Raw genomic sequence first — 19,917 nt, forward strand, 5'->3', positions numbered from 1 at the left:
TCTCAAAATCTCTTTGGAAAGAAATTTGCAACGTAGCAGGAAGCCAATTATATAAAAAATCAATCATAGAGAGAGCCTCCTTCTCAACTTCCTCAGGAAGGCCAAAAATGCGTAGATTGGATCTGCGATTGTGATCCTCTTGCTCAGTAAGGTCTCTCCGCAATGCCGCCATTGAACGTTCTAGTTGGCCCAGAGATCTAGATTGTTTCTGCATAACATCTTCTGCACCACTAATACGTGTCTCTGTGGCAGTGACACGAAGGGAGAGAGCCTTAAAATAATTTCTGATGGCAGACACCTCGACTTGCAGCATATCCGTGTTCGTTTTGGTAGACTGAGCAATGTCGTGAACATCATTCAAGCGCGACAGAATAGTCTCTAGCGTGGACGCAGTGTCCTTCTGAGAAGACTCAGGCGTGGGAGATAGTTGTTTTAATCTCTTTAAAGAGGCTTTAGCATCTTTTGTATTTCAGGGCAAGCCCATATTCTCAGCCATATAGGTAACGTCCCAAAAGCGACAAAGCAATAAGCATTGCAGGTACTCAAGAGCAGCAAAAAATTAAGGAGAGTGGGAGGGAGCCCACGACATGCGAATTAATTATCAGTCAAAATAAAATAGCAAAGCGCCTCCACAACCAACAGGGCAGAGCAAAATATATTGACAAACTCATGTGAGGAAAAAAAGATAGAACAGAACACCTCAAAGATATGCCACTGCGTACTAAAATAAAGCGCTGTCACAATGTAGCAGCTGAAAGGTAAAAAAGCATTGAGCAGATGTGAAACATTGTAAAAACAATGAAAAGAGTCATGAATAACCAACCAGTATCTGTTCAGACGTATTTCTGGCAAGTGTGTGACAAGCGCGCTGTCAGCTGAGGAGAAATTCCTATCTCCGTCACAGGAATGCAAGATGGCGGCCGCTCGTAAGGAATACCGAGCAGTGCTAACAACCGGAAAAAAACATCGCTCCACCAGCTGTCTAAGACAGAGAAAGTCTGTAAACTGCACACGACGTGTTCATGCAGGCAGAGAAGTCTCTCTTGGAAGATGGGGCTCCTGAAATCCGCCTAAAAAGCTCAGACGGCCCTTGTTCGTCGCGGAGCTCAAGCGCAACCCGCCATGTCAGCGCGGCGCGCAAGCCACGCCCCCGATGATCCTTTGTTTTTGAATGCCTCCACACTAGGCCGCCGATAATCCACCGATATTCCACCCCTCGAGTCCTGTGATATTCCATGCCGTCGAGCACCTGAAATATAAAACAAAAATAGAATTACAGCCTCCTAGTGAGGCTGGTATGACAAGCTGGGGGTGCGCGGAGCAAAGAGACGATTCCTCTGCTCCCCAGCCTTTTATGGAGCATGACCTCCATACTTTCCGCGTCTCCGATGCCGGCCCCGCCTTTTATCTAAGTCCAGAATGTAAACACTGCACATCTGGGAAACATGGTGGTAGATTCAGTCGTCCACTGATATAGTTAGATGAGATTACTTACATATAGGATAGTTCAGCAGGTCAACATCCCTGCTGCAGAGACTATTAATCTCTCAACAATCGTAATGTAAATGACTATTGTTGCTGATGCCTGTCTATTTAGTGCTTAATTGACTCATCCTAGTTATAGCGGCTACACTGAGAAGCTCATGCACGAGAAAAGGCAGCAGGAGTGGGAGTGGGGAGCAAAACGGACAGCAAGAAGAGGGTGGGGTTGGGAAGTGAAGCAAACAACAGAATTTAAGCGAGCGGGAGGAGAAAGGCTGGGGGAAGGAGATGCGACAACAAGCTTCTGCTACAAAGTGCAGGAACAGCAGGAATGATGTGGTAAGAGCGACAGGGGACAAGGTGCGTCATTCAGACCTAACGAACAAATTCATAACATTAGGGACACTGGGGCCCCGTTTGGCCTGCCAAATCTACTGGTTTTGTCAATGTTTTTAGACATGTTACACAGCAGCAGCTTGTGCTGCTGTGCAGCATGGCTGAAAGTGTTTTTTTTTAAAAAGAGGTATGCCACAGCCAGCCTTCACCGTGTCATAGCGTTTTAAAAGAAAGTTTAAGGCATGTTCTACAGCGTAAAACATGTCTCTAAAAACATTAACAAAACCATGTATGCGCCAATCAAAAAAATAAAATAAACACACCCACCATCCACATCTTTTTCATGTTACGGAAATAAAAATGGCATATTGTAACCAAACACTGGAAATAACATTTCACAATTTTTCAACTTTCCAATGTCTTGTTCATCTGGCACACATTGCACATGCACGATGCAGGGCGCGCAACGAAATTTGTTTATTTAATATAATTGTTTACTTATCTGCAATCATCCATATTCCGGTGATTACCACCTCCCACCCTGCCCCTCCCCCGCCCCGCCTGTCTGCCCCACGGAACTCCCTCCACGGGCAGCGGCTGCCCTCATATCTAAACCAGTTTATTCACAAATAGGTGGTAGGGAGCTATAGTTGGAAAACACCTGTATTGTGTTTCTTGAAGTTTTATATAGCACAAACGCAACCCGAAAGTATCGGAGCGCTTTACATGAGCACTGCTTGCATTACAGAGTAACACATTCATCTTTAGGCACGGAGAGATTACTTGATTTGCCTCCTGCCTAGCCTTGAAGCCCGTTTCCCAATGTTAGAAACAGGGTTTCTGGTTGGCAGTGGCTTGCACACTGTCCATGCAGGGATGCTCACTCTAGTCAGGGTAAGTAAGTTACACCCTCAAAATAACCTGTGTTCACACCCTTGGTAGCTTGGCAACAGCATTAAGGCTTATCCTTAGAGGAAATGTGTATAGTACAGTACAGTACAGTATACACACACACAGATACCCTACACCAGTTTAGAAAATAGCCAATATTTATCTGAGTAAAGCAAGTCCAAAACAACACAAATCCAACATACCCCAATCAAATTAAGAATCTTCAAAGAATTAAATGCAATTATAATGCGCAGAAACACAATAGCTCCAACTGGGGCTATAACGACCTGCTATATGGGGTAGAATCTTAAAGTTTAGGGCTGAACGCGATGGAGTGCAGACCGGCTACGGAGTAATGCAAACCCCGGTTACAGTACCTTGGAAATGATGACAAAACAAAGATGTTTCGAGGTGCCCCGGGTGCCAGTGCAGCGTTAGTTCCTTACTGTTGGTGCAGGTCGTTAGCACATCGGTGCTCGGGATGTTGCAAGGCACAGCGGAGGTGATGCAGTGATGCACCAGTTCTGTTGGCGGTGCTGGGTCGATAAAGTGTCGAGAGTTAAGACACGCAGTGTCGATTTCGCAGTGTCGATGTCACACCACGATCTCTGGTGTGGAGTCGGATGCCACGGATTTCGATGACCCGGTACTCAAAACTCCCTCTGTGGCGGTTTTTGGAGGCACTGTGACAGTATTGAGGCCTGAGTTCCAAATCGCAGTCATTGCATTGAGTAGGGACCACAGCTCCGGTGTAGGCAGGTGTTGAAGAGCGACAGCGCCTCCAAAGTCACACTGGAAGTCGATATGCTGGTTTCTTCTTGTTGAACACAGCAAACTCACTTCCAAGAGCCCAGGAGCTGGATTTGGCACCACTTGGCAGAGTAGGGCTCTCAGCAGAAAAGCCCAGATGCTGCAGGTGATGTCTTTGATGGCCCTGAGACTTCCAACAGGAAGCAAGCTAAACTCAAGCCCTTGGAGAAACCTTGGAAGCAGGATGTAGAAGGCAAAGTCCACTCCTTTGACTCCCAGGACAGAATCAGCAAAGCAAACAGCAAAGTGGCAATCCCTTCTGACAGCAACACAGCTCTTCTTTGTGGCAGAATGTCCTCAATCCAGAAGTGTTCCCAGTATATGGTGCCAGACGTCCAGTACTTATACCCAATCCAGTCTTTGAAGTAGGGCAGTAAATCACAAGTACTTCAGGCATTGCAGGGATACCAAACTGCATGTAGTTACTTCTTGGGCTTGATTTCCGTATGCAGTTCAATGCATAGCCTCAATGAAACACCACTAGAGCACAAATATAAAACATGGTTTCAGGCCTACTAGAGTAGCCTGGCTGTAGTATGATAAAAATTGCAATTTGGCCTGTTAGAATGAATCCTTTTGGCAGGTTAAACTACTCCTTTAAATATTATTAAATTACCTCTATGTAGGCCTTATATCCCACAAGTTAGCGTCCGTGGTAGTTAAAAGTAGGACATGTGGAAAGTTAATATTAACAGGCCATCATAATGACTAGCAACCCAAAATGATTTAATATTGTGGTAGTCCCAGCTGTCCTGAAAAACTAAAGCACATATTAAAATCCAAATACTGTATTTCTGAAATGGGACTAGAACATAATTAAACTATAATTTTAATAGTTATTAAAATACAATTTCAAGGTGATGTTGATTTTTTGATAAATAATAAGGAAAAATACTTAACTTTTAGAAAGTAACCCTTTACCTGACTGAACTTTCAGATGGCTAATTAGCAGAACGCTCTGCTAGCTCTCAGCCAGTGAGTAATCTTCAAATAGGTTTGACATTCCTTCCAGGAGCTACACACTAGGACACTATGATTGACATATCGATCTGAATGGGCAGGGATGATTCTTCTGAGCTCTGCAGAAGGGTGGGGGCAGTGAACATCCTTTTTGATATACCAGTGTGAAATCCTTCTTTAATGTCTTGTGTGTCCACTATCTAGTTGTGAGGAATTCTGCTTTTGTCCTCCCAGACGTCTGTCTCTGGGTTTATTATAGTTACAATGAATGCTTCAAACTCGATTTTAGTGTTGAATGTTTGAGGACACCATGATTACTATAGCACACTCCCCTGCCACACACACGCAGCAACGTTTTAAGGCATGGACAAAGTGGGCTCTGACCCAGGGCCCCCACCTTGCTTGGTGCCCCATCATTAAGCTTTCAGGACAGTCCCAGACAGAGGCATACCACAAACATGATGGAGCCTCCTTCATAATATGAAAAGGGGCTTCAAGGTCTCCAATATCTTATAAATATTCAAAGGCTTTGCACTGAATGGGTGTTCCCTGAAGCACTGGGGTCCCTGTAAAGGACTGGAGGGCCAACAAAGAGTATTGTCAATGATCAACAATAGTTGCTTAGGGCAAATGAATAATACATACAGGGATGATCTAAGCATTGGGCCTGATATTATGTTTGGCCCGGGGCCCCCAAAATACTTAAGATATCCCTGCACACACAAAGCCTTCAGAGTCCAAATTTAGTGTGGCCGAAGACTTCTGCCATCTTTTAAAAGCTCAAGGTGGGTAGGGCTGGGAACATTTACCTCATTGATTAGGAGAAGCTGAGCAGTCATTCCCGCCCACCAGCTGGTTGTAGGCACAAATGTGGCATCCCACTTCAGCACACTTCTGGACCGGATGAAGATCTGAAGAGGAGCTGAGAGGAGCCCTAAAAGACTGGACCTGCTCCCTCTTGTACCTAGGACAAAGAAGTTGACTCGAAGGGACATAACACTGACCTCCTATTCAAGCTACAGGGATACAAAAGCTACAACAGGGCTTTTCATTGAAGTACCCTGCTGACCTATTGGCACCTGGACTAGGCCCTGCTGTTGGCCTCTGCCTGACACCCTGTGAGTCTCTAAATTTAGAAGTGAACTCATGTAGTGGATTGGGTCTTAAAAAATGATATCAGAAGGTAACATCTTTGACCAGGATGAACCTGGTTAGTGCATCCGACCCATGCAGCATCGAGGTCAGCCTCAAATTGGGCCTAGGTCCTGGTCTACAGTGACCATAAACTGTCACTGTCGCTTTGTGCATTTTGGTGCTATTTCCACTTCAAACTTTAAAAATGCATATCTCCGGTTCCCCTTATCAGATGTTTGTCATTTTGGTGTCATTTTGCTTATTACATTTGACTCTATTTTGTCTAATGTGGTTGGGAGTTTTTTGTTTTTGTTTTGCATTCTGAGTTTATTATTGTATTAGTACTGCATAAAATATTCGACACATTGCCCTAAGTTAATCCTGTCTGCGCTGTGCCATAACTACCAGGAGACTGAGCTCACGTTAATATAGTGAATTTAAGGGTTCACCCTGACAAAGCTTGTGATCGTTCCTTGAGGTTGGTAGTCCCCCACCCCAAATAATAATCCAACTCTTCCTGAACATTCAAACACAGCAAATTGTGTTGTACGCAAGGTGGGCAGTCAAAGATGCTTCACTCTGTATTGGTGAATGAGGCAAGAGTTCCAACAATGGGTGCAAGTGAACAAATTTGTGCTCTTAGACGAAGCCAACCCAGCTTCAATTTCGCAGCCCTGGAAAAGTGCAATATAGGATATCAGGTTTTATTTATTACATTTTTATGGATGGGAAGTAATGTGTCAAACAGAGTAGTTCACTAAGATTAAGCTAAAATAAATTCGAGTTTTGGCTCAGACATGACTGGAAGGGAAAATGGGGCCAGTTATATGCCAAACCATTTTGCTGTTGTAAACTCATCTATTCACAAAATCCCAGGGTCTGCAATCGTAAAATACTTTTTGCCATGTACTAAACCAATTTTTAATTGAAAAAACACCTCTGTGAGTGAATGAGGAAGTCTGCTATTCATTCAGCATTGCAATTAGAAGGTGACATGAAAGTGGCATCCCTTCCTTGTTGCAGTACGCAACGAGCTGTACTGAAAGTGTGTGATCGCAATCGCAAAACATTGAAAAGTTACCAAAATCTTAAAGGAGGTGGTAATTTATCCGCAAAAGGGAGCTTTTCCAATTGGACATCTTCTCCTTTGGGAATTACATCAGGTGGTCTTGGGAGGAGGAGGAGGAGGCAACTGACCAGAAGACAAAACATGAGCATTTATTTAAAGTACTACCTTTTCCAGTAAGGAATTTGGGACGCTTTAAAAAAAGTTTTCCTGTTGAGAAAGTGACCTCATGGACGTGGTCTGCTTTCCTTGCAGGCCACCACCTCTCTGTTCATAGCCAATCACAATGGATCGCAAATAGTGACCTACCTAGCTAATTTTTAATAGACAGGTCATTTTGCGACACAGCCTATTAGTACATAGGTTACGTCACAAAATGACAGAGAGGTGCATAATTTTCACCTACTAGTTGCGAGCTGCCTATTAGTACTTCGGACCGTCTGTAAATATCCAAGAAATGTTGCTACATAATTGTTTACAAAATGTGCTGCATTTCCAGAAATATCGAAATGGTGTGGAATGAAGCACGTGTGAGCAAGAGCGAACAGATGCAGTCACTGTTTTAACAACAGCGTTAGACAATCTAGTTTTACTTTTAATACGGTACAGGTTTTCTTCAGAATAACTATTATTAGGCATAATTGTTGATTTGTTCCCAATCTGGGGTTTGTTTTGCTAGATAGAACAAGCTTGCAAATGTTGAGCAGCGTTTAATAGGGTTAGACGATGGGCTTTATTTAATCTGTATAATCTGCATCGTATTGTCTGTTTTTGGGATCTGATAGCATTAGATGTCTGTCCCTACAGCGTTAATCTCTTAAAGTGTTGCTATCATACTTTTTTCCAAACTCTTTTTATTGATCAACAAATTAAATAGCACAGTTATCAGAAGCATACAAACAGATGCAAAATGTATATGTTATTTTACATAAATTGATACCACCGTGACTCATTATTCCTGTATCTCTCCCTCAGTATTGAGTAGGTCGTGTAATCTGACTTCACTACGAGGTAGTTCCACAATTGGAGACAAACATATTTCTCCCCTATGTGCATTCCATTTCGCCCACTTAGGATCCAATATTTGGGGGCATCCTCTATGTTTGAAAACATCTTTCTCTGCGATCATAGCTCTGTCCATATCTGCAACCCATTCTCTGATACATGGCATCTCCCCTACCCCCCATTTTTGTTCAATGTTTTGTTTTGCAAGGGCCCATCCCAATGATACCCATGATTTCTCAGTCTGGGTGAGGTCAGTGGCATCCCAGACATTTAGCAGACTTACAGCTAGATTCATCAAAGTCCAATTTTGCGATTTCTAAATTGTGAGAAAAAGCGAATCGCAATTTAGAAATCGCATATTGGCATTCATGACAATTTGCGATTTGAAAAAGCGATTCGCAATCGGCTGCAATCGCCGATTGCGAGATCCCAAAAATCGGTAAAAGTTAGCAGAATCTGCCGATACCCCTGTTGAAATTGCGATTTCGCAATTACCGATATTGCAAATTGCGATCTCGCTAATTGCGAGATCGCAAAAACGGGAAGTCGCATTCTGAGCACAGTGATGACATCACAACCAGGAAGAATGCAGGTTCCACCCCCATTCAGCAGTGAGAGCCTGAAGTGGAAACAGCATTGCCAGAGCTCCCCTCCAGAGTGCCTACAGGTGAAAACCAGGAGACACCCAAGTGCTCAGCATTTCACAGGAGGCTGCAGGAGAATCTTCCACTGGAAGAAAAAGGAAAATTAAATTTTCTGAGCAAGAGCTCGAATATTTGATCGAGGGTGTCTGCAAGGACCATAATCGGCTCTTTGGCAAAGACTCCCGAAGGGTGCCTGAAGCCGATAAAAGGCGGACATGGGTGCGCATCCGCGCAAGAGTGAACTCCGTGGGGGTGACCCAGCGCACTGTTGACGAGATCAAGAAACGTTGGTACGATCTCAGAGGGCGGGCAAAGGAGAAGATTGCAGAGAGGCTGGGGGAGAGTTCTGCGACAGGTGGAGGGGATCCCACTGTCCCACCAAACACACCACTCGAGGACCGAGTCGAGAACACCATTCATCCACAGGCATGCGTGGGGGTGACCCAGCTGGACTCCTCCCGACTCACCCAAGATACACAAGGTAAGTGCCATGCGACTGCGGCCCCCTGTCCCCTAACAATGTCCATGACTCCAGATCATCCCATTTCAAACCCCAGTCATGCAGCCACAGCACACCACAAAAGCGCTATTGCATTGTGGGAGATGTAGTCTGGCCACAATTACCATCTAGCCCCATTGAACCAAACCTGTTTAGTGAGAGTCTATCCAACAGTGAGTCAGGGAATGGTAGCCTGCATGCATGTAGACAGATCAAATGTGTAAGAAACATGTCACTAATCAACGTCCACTTTACATCACAGGTGGCGCAGCAGTCCCCAGTTCAGACAGCGATGCCCTGCAAATTGAGGATATCACAGAGGACACTGAGGGCGACTCAAATCAGACACCACAGCCAGGACCATCAGGGCAAGCTGCCGCACCAGCGGTCATTCCACCACCTGCCCCTGTGAACAGTGCCACCTCAGCGCCAACAGGCGCAGCTGTACCACAGCGCGTCACTCAACCACCAGTGGTGCTGACAACACCAGCAGCAGCACGCCAACAAACCCGCCGCCCTGCGGCTTTGAGGTGCCAGTCAAGCAGACTGGTCAGGGACCAGCGCAATAACTCATCCCGCGCTGGCAGGGGAGCTAACATGCGACCAGGTGGGCTCTCTATTGAGCGGCGCATTCTTCATGTCCATCAAACCCAGGTCCGTCATCTTGCGGCTATACACCTCCAATTAAACAAGACCGCCAGGAATGTCGGTCTGATGTCTGACCACATGGAGAGGATGACAGTTGCTATGGAGGCCAACACCCAGGCCTTGTACAGCCAGCGCAACCTCTACCGGCGCAGACACCGGCAGTTGCTGACCCGCTTGTCAGCATACACGCGGTCAAACTACATTATTGGCAACGCAACCTCCCAGCTCTCGCGACGCTCCTTGGCCATGCTGGTCCAAATGGTCCAGTGTAGTCAGGACGTCGCCAGAGCTCTGGAGCAGGTGACAGCAGCAGTACAGGCCATGCATGCAACTGTCCATGGCCAGGCGGGGTGGGGTGACGACACCAGTGAGGCTACTTCCAGCCATAGTAGCCAGTCCATGCCAGCGGTGGTAGCACCCCACCGCAGCAGCAGGCCCTCTGCTGCCTCACGGCCAATTCAGGAGGAGGATATTGAAAGGAGGTTGGGAGCATCTGCCCGGAGGCGGCATTGAAAATTTGAACATTACCATGAGGGCCCATGCTGCTGCTACAAGCATGCCCTCCACAGGAACATGGTACATATGACGAAATATGTCAATCATGTAACAGTTTGGGAAATACCCACTTTATTGTGATGTAACAATAACATACATGCTGTCTAACTTAATCTGACTCATGTCATTTTTACTATTGTCATGCATGAGTGAAGTTATGGGTGTGGGTGCACTAGAAATAGTTCATGGCGATTTGGTTACGGCGCCTGTGTCCTTCTGCAGGATTCTCCCCGCGTGCGTGACGCACATGTGCAGGTGGTCGGTTGTCCCCTTCCGACTCACTGCCAGAGATGTCAACAGGGATCCTGCGCTTGGTAGCAATGTTGTGGAGGATAGCACACACAGCCACGATGCGGCAGCAGACCTCTGGCTCGTATTTCATGGCCCCACCAGTCTTGTGAAGTATGCGGAACCTGCTTTTCAACAGGCCAAATGTCCTCTCAATACAATTTCTTGTGTGTATGTGTGCTGCATTAAATCGCCGTTGCTGTGGTGTTGCAGGGTTGAGGTATGGGGTGAGGAGGTACTCACGGAGAGCGTAGCCGCTGTCACCTGAATGAAAGGAGCAGAGGGTGAGTGCCTCTTCTGCGCAGCTACATGATCACAGTGTACTATTTTGGGGCATGTGTACTTACCTAGCAGGTGTCCTTCCCCAAAGTCTCCCCTGGCCAGTCGTGTGTGGATGCCGCTGTGCCTGAATATGAAGGAGTCATGTGTGCTCCCCGAGTACTGTGCCACAATGTCCGTGATGAATGTTTTTGCATTGCACACCATCTGGATGTTGAGGGAGTGGTAGCTTTTTCGGTTGTGGTACATGTACTCCGTTTCTGCAGGTGGGCAGATGTGGATGTGGGTACAGCCAATACATCCTATGACATGTGGAAATTGTGCTACATTGTAAAATTGTAGCTTGGTCTCATTCAGGTCCTGTTGGCTGGTGGGGAATGAGATGTAGTGGTGTAGCCGGGTCAGCATAGCATCCAGAAAACTCCTTAGGCAGTGGGACATGGTGGGCCGGGATATCCCCCCTGCAACAGCGACCATCCCCTGGAAGCTTCCGGAGGCCAGGAGGTGCAGGCAGCACAATACCTGCGCATGTCTGGGCACGGCATTGGTCCTCCTTGTTGGGTGCTGCATCAGGGGGTCTAGGTCCCGGATAAGCTTGATGATCATTGCCCCAGTCAGGCGGTACTTTGCGTAAATTTGCTCCCTGGTTTGGCCCAGAAGGGTGACCCGCTGGCGGAATATCCGCTCCTGGATCCTCCGTCTGTTACGTGCTGCTCGCTGTAGCCTTCGCCGCCTCACCACCATGTAGAGTCCTGGCATTGTGAGAATCCTCAGGCTCCAGCTGCATGTCCTTAAATGTGTTTGGTCAGCCCTGCACCTGTTGGTAGTTTGTTATCCGTTTTTTGAAAAAAATAAATTTTCCTTACTGGTTACCACCTGATTTGTGTTCTTCTTAATTTACGCGTCGCAAATTGCGATTTTAGGGTTTTTCGCATTTAGCGATTTTTCATGAATGCCGATTGCGAATGTTTTGCGATTTCGCAAATGACTTCGCAGAATCCATGGTTTCTCGCAATTTCAGAATCGCAAATGGCCATCTTCCAGGATTCTGCAAATTTATTTTCGAAGTCGCAATTTTTATTTAGCGAATTCGAATTTTTTGAGTTTTCTGTATCATGAATTCCTTTCCGTCAAATTGCGATCGCAATTGCGAATTTGCAGCTATTGAGATCGCAATTTGGCTTCATGAATCTAGCTGATAGTTTCGGAGTAGCAGTCAATTTCTTCCCCCCAGCTTTCTCCAATTGTTTGGTGACACCTACCCAATCAATCAATCAGGGGGTTTATATAGCGTGCTACTCACCCGTGAGGGTCTCAAGGCGCTGGGAGGGGGGAGGGAAGCGGCTCCAGATCAGTCGGAGTATGATTGAGCAGCTGGACACTCCCAGAGAATATGGAAGAAAGTTCCCACCTGGTGACATTGTCTTAGGCAAGAAGGATCAGCCCTCCTATCCATCTTAGCCAAGACTCCCGCAGCAAGATAAACTCTATGTAGGATCTTGAGTTGGAAAAGGCGCAGTCTCATGGGGATGGCCACCTTCCTAGGAGAGGCCAAGGTGTCTCGCCAATCATCTTCTTCCAGCACACCCAGATCTGCCTCCCAATGCTGCCGCAGACTTATTGAAGGATCAGGGCGATTGTTAATCAGTTTATTATAGGTGAGGGATAGAGCCTTCTTATTCATGGGGTCAAGTCAATCCGTCTTCCAGTGGGGAAGCCTCTGGAAGTGGGCCCCTCCCCGGTATTGCTGTTTTGAGCGCATGGCTGATCTGTAGATATCTGAATGTTTCGGAATGTGCAAGGTCATATTCTTTCTGTAGGTCAACAAAAGAGCCCAATCCCTTGGAACGCCACATATCCCCCACCGTTGAGATACCTATCAGGTCCCACTTTTCAAACCAGGGGCAGGCACTCAAGCAACCCAATTGTTTGGGTTCCCAGAGTGGGGTCGCAGGTGTAATTTTGTTGTGCCAGCCAAGTTTCTTGTTGACCACGTGCCAGGTTTCAATTGCATGTGCTGTTGGTCCAGTAAGGCCTAATTTCTTAGAGTTCGTATATAGCGCTTTATTATATTTGTCTTGTCCCATAAACCACCAGTCTGTATGGAAACTTGGGTCCTCCCGGTCCCCATGAGCCCAGCTCTTGATCACCACAAGTTTAGCTGCTTGGTAATACGACCTAAGGTGGTGCTATCATACTTTAGAACATTTCTCCAAACTTTTCTTCTCAAAGAGACCTACTTTCCACAGTTTGAGTTACACGTAGAGTCTACTACCAATCACAGCCTAGCCTCCCTTCATAACTATATGGACAAGGATGGAAGGTCGTATTACTGAAATAAAGTCTTTAATCCTATTCACACAAAGAATCCACCAAACAAAAATTGCTTACCATGCTGACATTACCCAATAGTAATATTCAACAATATACGAAAAGGTCCCATTTTATTGCTGCTCCTCAAAATACCAAGGTGTCTGTGTTGTTCTCAACTTTACATTTTAACGTTGCGTTTACATTCTGTCGTTTTTCTTTTAAAATCCTGGGAAGTAGTATAGATTCCCATTCCGTTTAATGCCTGATAGAATGTATGCTTGTAGGTTTCTGCTGCCTAAACAAAGTCAATTTAAAATCAGGATTTACCTCAAGTAGGACATGGGTTATGCACTCTTTTGCTTGCTCAACCCACCCCTCTGGTCTGCATCAGTTGTGACTGACAGTGAGGCCCTTACTCTCACTGCCCCTGGCGAGGTCATAGGTTGTGCGTTCCACCCAAAGCGGGTGGGATGGTTCAGTAGAATGTAGATGTCCACCATAGGTCTCCTTATCTCTTGACTGGCTACTATTGCAAGGCTCTGTTTGCAAATTTCAGTTGAGCTAGACTATTAAAGCAAAAGGCAATGTATTTCTAAAAGCCCCCTTCCCCTCCCCCTCCCTCACTAGGGCCAGATGTAGGTAGCCAAATACCGGTCGGTAACGGCCGAAATTCGGTAATTTCGGCCGTCACCGACCGGTATTTGGAAATTGAGATGTAGGAGGCAAAAACTTTCCGAATCGGTAAATATGAGTCAGTAATCTACCGATTCGGTATGTACCGAATCCCTATTTACCGAGTTCTTATTTACCGAATCGGTAAATAAGAAACGGTAAAAAATGTCCATCGAGATGTAGGAAACCCAAAAAATACAGAATTCCATGAAAATCGGTATTTAAGAGTCCGTATTTACCATGGATTCAAAGCAGGTGGTAACCAGGTGCAGGCTATAAAAGAAGGCCCCAAAATGCAACAGTGCAACCAGAATGGCGGCATTCTACGTCATAGCAAGGCGGCTACGGCTACAGGCAGCAGGAGAGAGGGTATGGAGAAAGGAGGAGCAAATCTACAGGCAGAGAATAACGCTCTTCCAACTGACTGAGCCAGAGATACTGCAGAGGTACAGGCTACACCCCAGAACCATCCTGGACTTGATTGGGGACCTCCACCCACACCTGGATCACCCAACACCAAGGGCGCACGCCATCCCACCCCATGTGCAGGTGCTGTGTAGCCTATACCTGCTTGCCTCTGGGAGCTACCAGAGTGTGATAGCTGCAGTTGGTGATGTGTCTCAGAGCTGCCAGTCCCGTTTTTTCAGGAAGTTCCTTGAGGCCATGAGGCAGATAATGCATCATTACATCCGGTTCCCTGAAACACCTGCGGAACTTGCCAAGACCAAAACTGATTTGTATCAACTGGCACACTTCCCTCACGTGATAGGCTGCATAGATGGCACCCACCTTCCACTCTGTCCACCTGCAGCCACTGAACACATATACAGGAACCGTAAGTCAACGCACTCCATCAATGTGCAGGTGATATGCAATGCTGGCAACATCATTACAGACATTGTGGCTAAATTCCCTGGGAGTACCCACGACTCGTACATATTCCAGAACAGTGGGATATACACACACCTTGTTGCTGGAGAGTTTGGGGAAGGATACCTGCTAGGTAAATAACTGTGACACACCCTGATAGTCATAGCAGATGAATGTATCATGAGTATGTAACTAATGGACCTCTTATTTCAACCTAGGCGATAGTGCATATGCCCTGCGTCCTTTGTGCTCACACCCTACCTCAATCCAACTACCAGGAGTGAGAGGCGTTATAATGTGGCTCACAGGTCTACTCGCAAAGTAGTGGAGCGCACATTTGGACTCCTCAAGAGCAGGTTCCGCTGCCTCCACAAGAGTGGAGGTGCACGCCAGTATACTCCCATCCTGTGCTGCAAGATGATAGCGACCTGTGCCATGTTGCACAATCTTGCCACCAAGGAAGGCACAGAGGTGGAGTTCACACATCACGAGGATATTGATGATGACCAAGAACAGGCAGAGCCCCATGCAATAGGAGCGGCAGCAACAGATGGGAGATTGAGACGGGCAGACATCACACGTCGATATTTCTAAGTAAGTAAGGAGAAACAGACAGGCGTAGTATGTGAAGTATGTCGTTTAATTGTCACTACAGCATGTAAAAGATTCAACACCATGGTCCTACAATGTCTATGTCCATGACTGGGTGGTCGCAGTTCTCCTCACAGTGACCTGTCCTGAGGGTTGTGGGCATTTTTAACGTTTGCGCCCACGCACTACAGCGCGGGATGTACAAAACTGGGTCTCAACACTTTCGGTGGTGCCTGGGTCAGAAATTTGGCACCTGCCGCTCCTACGCATCTCGGTGACAGGAGGGCTGGAGCCACTCCTGCTGGTGGACCCTTCAGTTTCATCAACACCTGTATCTCCAGAAGTGCCTGCCTGGTTTGTGAGTATCTGCTCCATGGCAGAGGTGACTCTCCCCATCCCCCTTGACAAATCTGTGCAGCAGTGCACAATTGCATCCTACATGGCGACAGAACGCCGGCACAGCAGTGAGGTTGCTGTGGCAAAGCGGTTCAGGGCTTTTGACTGCTGCCACATACACTGGCGCTCCCTGCGCCGCTCAGAGTGGTCTTTATCCAATTTGTCACAGAGAGCACTCATGTACTGTGTGATGTCTGTCATCCCCTTTGCAATTGACAGCATGCTCTCAGCCATGTTGCCAATTCCATGGTCAATGTTAGATATTTTGCAATTGATACTGCGCACCTGCCTGTGCACTGCCAACATTGCCTTCGCCTGCAGGTGCTGCACCTTTACCATGGTGGCCTCTAGTCCACAAAAGACCCCCTCTCCTTCCTGGCCCGCACAGCGCCTGCAGTACTCTGCTGCTGAGCCTTGTCAGCCACATGTGGATTATTTTGCATTTCACCCTTCTCATCCTCCTCATCTGAGGTTTGCAGGACCCTCAGAGGGGGCACAGCAAGCCTCCTTGCCCTTTCCTGCATAAGATGACTGTGTTGTTGGTGTTGGGGAAAGTGCTGCTGGCTCCAACTCTTGTGTCCCAAACAACAGAGGTGACTGAGGCTGTAGTGTTGTGGGTCGCTCAGGTGTTGTGGCTTCCTGCGCTGTGGTGTTGTCTTTCTCAACAGCGCTGTGACCTGACCTTTCTTTCTTTCTTTTCCCTTCCTCTCAGTTGTTGGTGCCCTCTCCTCCCTTTCTGGTGCTGTACTGCGTGAGGAATCTCCTGTGGACAGATGTGGACATTGGGTCAGTGGTGTCGTTCACCTGTGTGTCATGATTAAATTACATTTCTATTACACAATTGCCTAGTCTACATCAGCTTCTCAAAGTTGTGTGTGGCATGCCTTGCTGAATTCTATGGTGACTGCATTGAATGTATGTACCTATGACTACGTCTCCCATGATGCATTGCTGGACATCAGTGAAACCTGTTCTGGAGTGTTATGCTTACACACACAGTGGGGAAGGGGGACAGGGAAATGGGTGGGGATTACTGTCCATGCATCTTACCTTGCTTCTTTGCAGCTCTGGCAGAGCTATCAGTGTCACCAATTCCATGGATGCTTTCTGGATCCAGGGTGGATTCCACCAGCTCCTAGAGGTCTGTTAATCTTGGTGCTCTGTTTTTTCCTCCACCAGTGACTCCAGCTTCCTTTCTTTGTGCAGCAAGTTTTTTCTTTGTGATGATACGCAGATCGTACCATCTTTTCTTGAGGTCATCAATCTCCCTGTGCGTCACCCCAATGGCATTGACCTTTGTCGGGATGTCAAGCCATGTATTACGTTTCCCAGACTCTGCAACATGCAGAGACTGTTTACCGAAAATTTGGGTGTGGTGCTTGACCACCTCTTCAACAAGCACCTGCAGTTCTGCAGGGCTAAATTTTATCTTCCTCCTGCGCTCTGCTGCATCCTTCTGCACATCCTGGGACTCCATTCTGGTGATCAGGTATGTTCAGGGAAGCCTGCTCCTCTCTGTTTCCTCCTGCTCTGCAAAAAGTTCAGTTGCTCTGCACCTGCATGGGTGTGGCCACTCCCAGGTACTGGGGAGGGGTGGTTGCATCTGATTGGTTGGATCCTCTGTAGCTTTGTTGTGGGGTGTGGTAGGTGTTCCTGATTGGTTCACAGGCTCACATGGGTTATTTTTTAAATTACTGAATCGGTAAATACTGATCCAGTAAATACCGATTCCGTAATTCCCATTCATTCCTATGGGCAAGGGGGACCATAGGAATAAATGGGTATTACCGACTCGGTATTAACCGATTCGGAAAATACCGATTCAGTAAATACCGATTTCATTTTCCGAGTGGTACCGAATCGGTAATTTTTACCGATTTTTTATCTACATCCTGTTTTCCGATTTTTAAATATCGATTCGGTATGAGCCGGTATTTAAGAGTCGGTAATCAGGATTTACCTACATCTGGCCCTATGTACAGTCCTAGTTTTGCCTTCTGCTTTCAAAGAGGTATGGGACTCAATAAAACAGTTCAGCAAGGAGTGTTGCACTATAACAACTGATCCTTGGGATTCAAAAGCCATAACACATTCCTGTGGTCATGAAGCACTTAAACTGTAATTGCTAACAATTCTGGCGCACTAATTCACCAAAGTCAAAGTAGTCTGTTGATATTCTGTTTAGTTGTGCTTTGCAGTCTTTAGAGGGTAGCAATAATGGAAAGTGAGGGGGTGAGGTTAGAGGAGGCTTGTGTGCTGTTTATTGATGGGCTTCATTAGGTGGGGGCCTCTAGACCCTTTTTGGATCTGTCTGGAGCATTACATCCAGTGATGTGTGTGGCAAAGCATGTTGCCCATTGTTTTGTTTAGGTGCATGGCTGTCTATTGCTTTAGTTAAGATGATTATTATGGATTGATGCATATTCGCTTATTCTGTGGCCTTGATACAATCCTATGTGCACGTGGCTTTGGTAAGCGTAAGTGAACTTCTTCTGGATGGTTCCTCTGTGGACTGGTGAGAGGATATAGATGTGTTTTTGAGGAGACAAACCCTTTGCCAACTATATGGCTTGGAGTCATGTTGTGCATGTGATGGGATTAGCGGCTGCATTCAGTGTGTACTGCTGCGGTTAGGTTATATATAGGCTGAGGGAAAAATTGGTGACTGGATTAAAGGTGGGTCCGTGTCATTGTGAAAGTCTTTGCACACTCAAAAGGTGTTGCGTTGACCTATGTTGGGTGCTGCAGATCTAAGCTGTAGACAAAAGAGTTGCATACAGAGAAGCACCCCAACATACAAATCATTTATTTATGTGTAACCAATTTTATACTGAGAATGCGAGAGATAAAATAAGGCTGATGAAATGTTAATGGGCCATCAGGGCAGATATTTGCACTTCTGCACTTCTCAGTAGGGCAGGTATGTATGTGTAAATGACACACCATTATATGCTCACAAACACTTATTTGTAAAATGGATAGAGGAACGCCGGTAGTGCAGTCCTATCAATTTTGGTTTGGGAGTCTAGAGGTGACTATTTTAATTTTTCCTTCAAGCATTCCTCTTTCAGTGCAATTCATTAACGTTTTCCTTTGTTGTTTGACGGGGATTGTTAATCTCCCATTCTACTCTTCATTTATGGGTTTAAATCCCCCCTAAGTACTACCTGAGCGAATCAATGACACATCGGAAGGTCCAAAATACATTTCATAGAAGCACTTGCACACTACCTCATTTATGTGTATTTGTAAAATGCATTATCAACCACAAGGGTATCCTAATTTTGCGCAGGTGTGTGTGCCTAGCTATGTCTGTTGTAGGTTGGTTAATTGAAAAGCCAGGTCTTCAGCTCCTTGTGTTATTAAAGAAGAGACAAGAAGTCTCTGATGTGGAGTAGCAGGCCGTTCTATGCTTTAAGAGCAATGTTAGAGAATGCCCGTCCTCCTAATCTGGTTCTGTGTATTTGTGGGATGTATGCAAGTAGGAGTCCTGCAGAGCAGAGTTGTCAGGGTGGTTGGTGGAAGGAGATGCTACTGTTCAGGTAGGTGGGGTATAAGTAGTGTAGTGCCTTGAGCGTGTGTATGAGGATTTTGAGTTTGGCTCACTTGTTTATCGGGAGTCAGTGGAGTTCCCTAAGGTGTGGTGTAATGTGAGTTCTGTGTGAGATGTTGAGTATGAGTCTGACTGCTGAGTTCTGGATGCTTTGTTGTCTTGTAGTGAGTTGCTTGGTGATACCAGCACAGAGGGCGTTTCCATAGTCCAACTTTTTGGTGACTAGGACATGAGTGAGTTTTTCTGGTGTTGCTAGGGAGTCATTTGAAGCTTTTTCTTAGCATCTTCAGAGTGTGGAAGCAGAATGCAGTGACGGTATTGACTTATGCAGTCATGTCCAGTTTGCTGTCGATAATTATTCCGAGGTTCCTGGAATAGGTTCTGGGTGTGGGTCCAAGTTTAGCCAGCCACCAAATAAAGTCCCATGCTGAAGCGTTCTTGGTGAAGATCACTACTTTTGTCATCGGTATTGAGCTTGAAACATTTGGCATTCATCCATTTAGTTAATTTGATCATGCAGGTGCTGAACTTGTATCATGTATTGGGGATGCTGTCTGAGAGGGAGAGTATAAGGTGTGTCTCAACGGCGTAGCAGAGGATGTTGATGTGTGTGTGAGTGATATTGGCCAGAGGGATCATGTATGCGCAGAATAGGGTGGGGCTGAGCGATGAACCTTGAGGCACTCCGCAGATGCGTTTGTGGACTTCTGAGGATAAGGCACCAGACTGTCACCTTGAGTTCTATCTTTTAAGAGGAAGAAGATCCAGTGGAGAGCAAGTCATTGGATGCCCAATATCGTGCAGGAGTATGATGAGGATGGAGTGCAAGACCATCTTAAAAGCTGCTGCAGAGAAGTCGAGGAGAATGAAGGCTGCTGTGTCTCCCCTGTCAAGGATCATGTGGATGTAGCATAAGATAGCACTG

The 19,917-nt window shown here is 46.3% G+C and overlaps 1 protein-coding gene across 3 annotated transcripts in view; it reads left to right on the forward strand.

The window, feature by feature from the left end:
• The window catches only part of C1QTNF2 (C1q and TNF related 2), a 92,047-nt gene that overhangs the window by 68,865 nt on the left and 3,265 nt on the right, over positions 1-19,917 (forward strand). The window contains exon 1 of one of the 3 annotated variants that reach the window (XM_078653423.1): positions 16,157-16,225. The exons of the other annotated variants lie outside the window; for them this stretch is intronic. The gene's annotated coding sequence lies outside the window, so the exon portion shown is untranslated. Of the gene's footprint in view, positions 1-16,156; positions 16,226-19,917 lie in introns of those variants that run through there. 3 annotated transcript variants of the gene reach the window in all.

Source organism: Lissotriton helveticus, chromosome 7 (assembly GCF_964261635.1).
Source record: "Lissotriton helveticus chromosome 7, aLisHel1.1, whole genome shotgun sequence".
Lineage (NCBI taxonomy): Eukaryota > Metazoa > Chordata > Amphibia > Caudata > Salamandridae > Lissotriton > Lissotriton helveticus.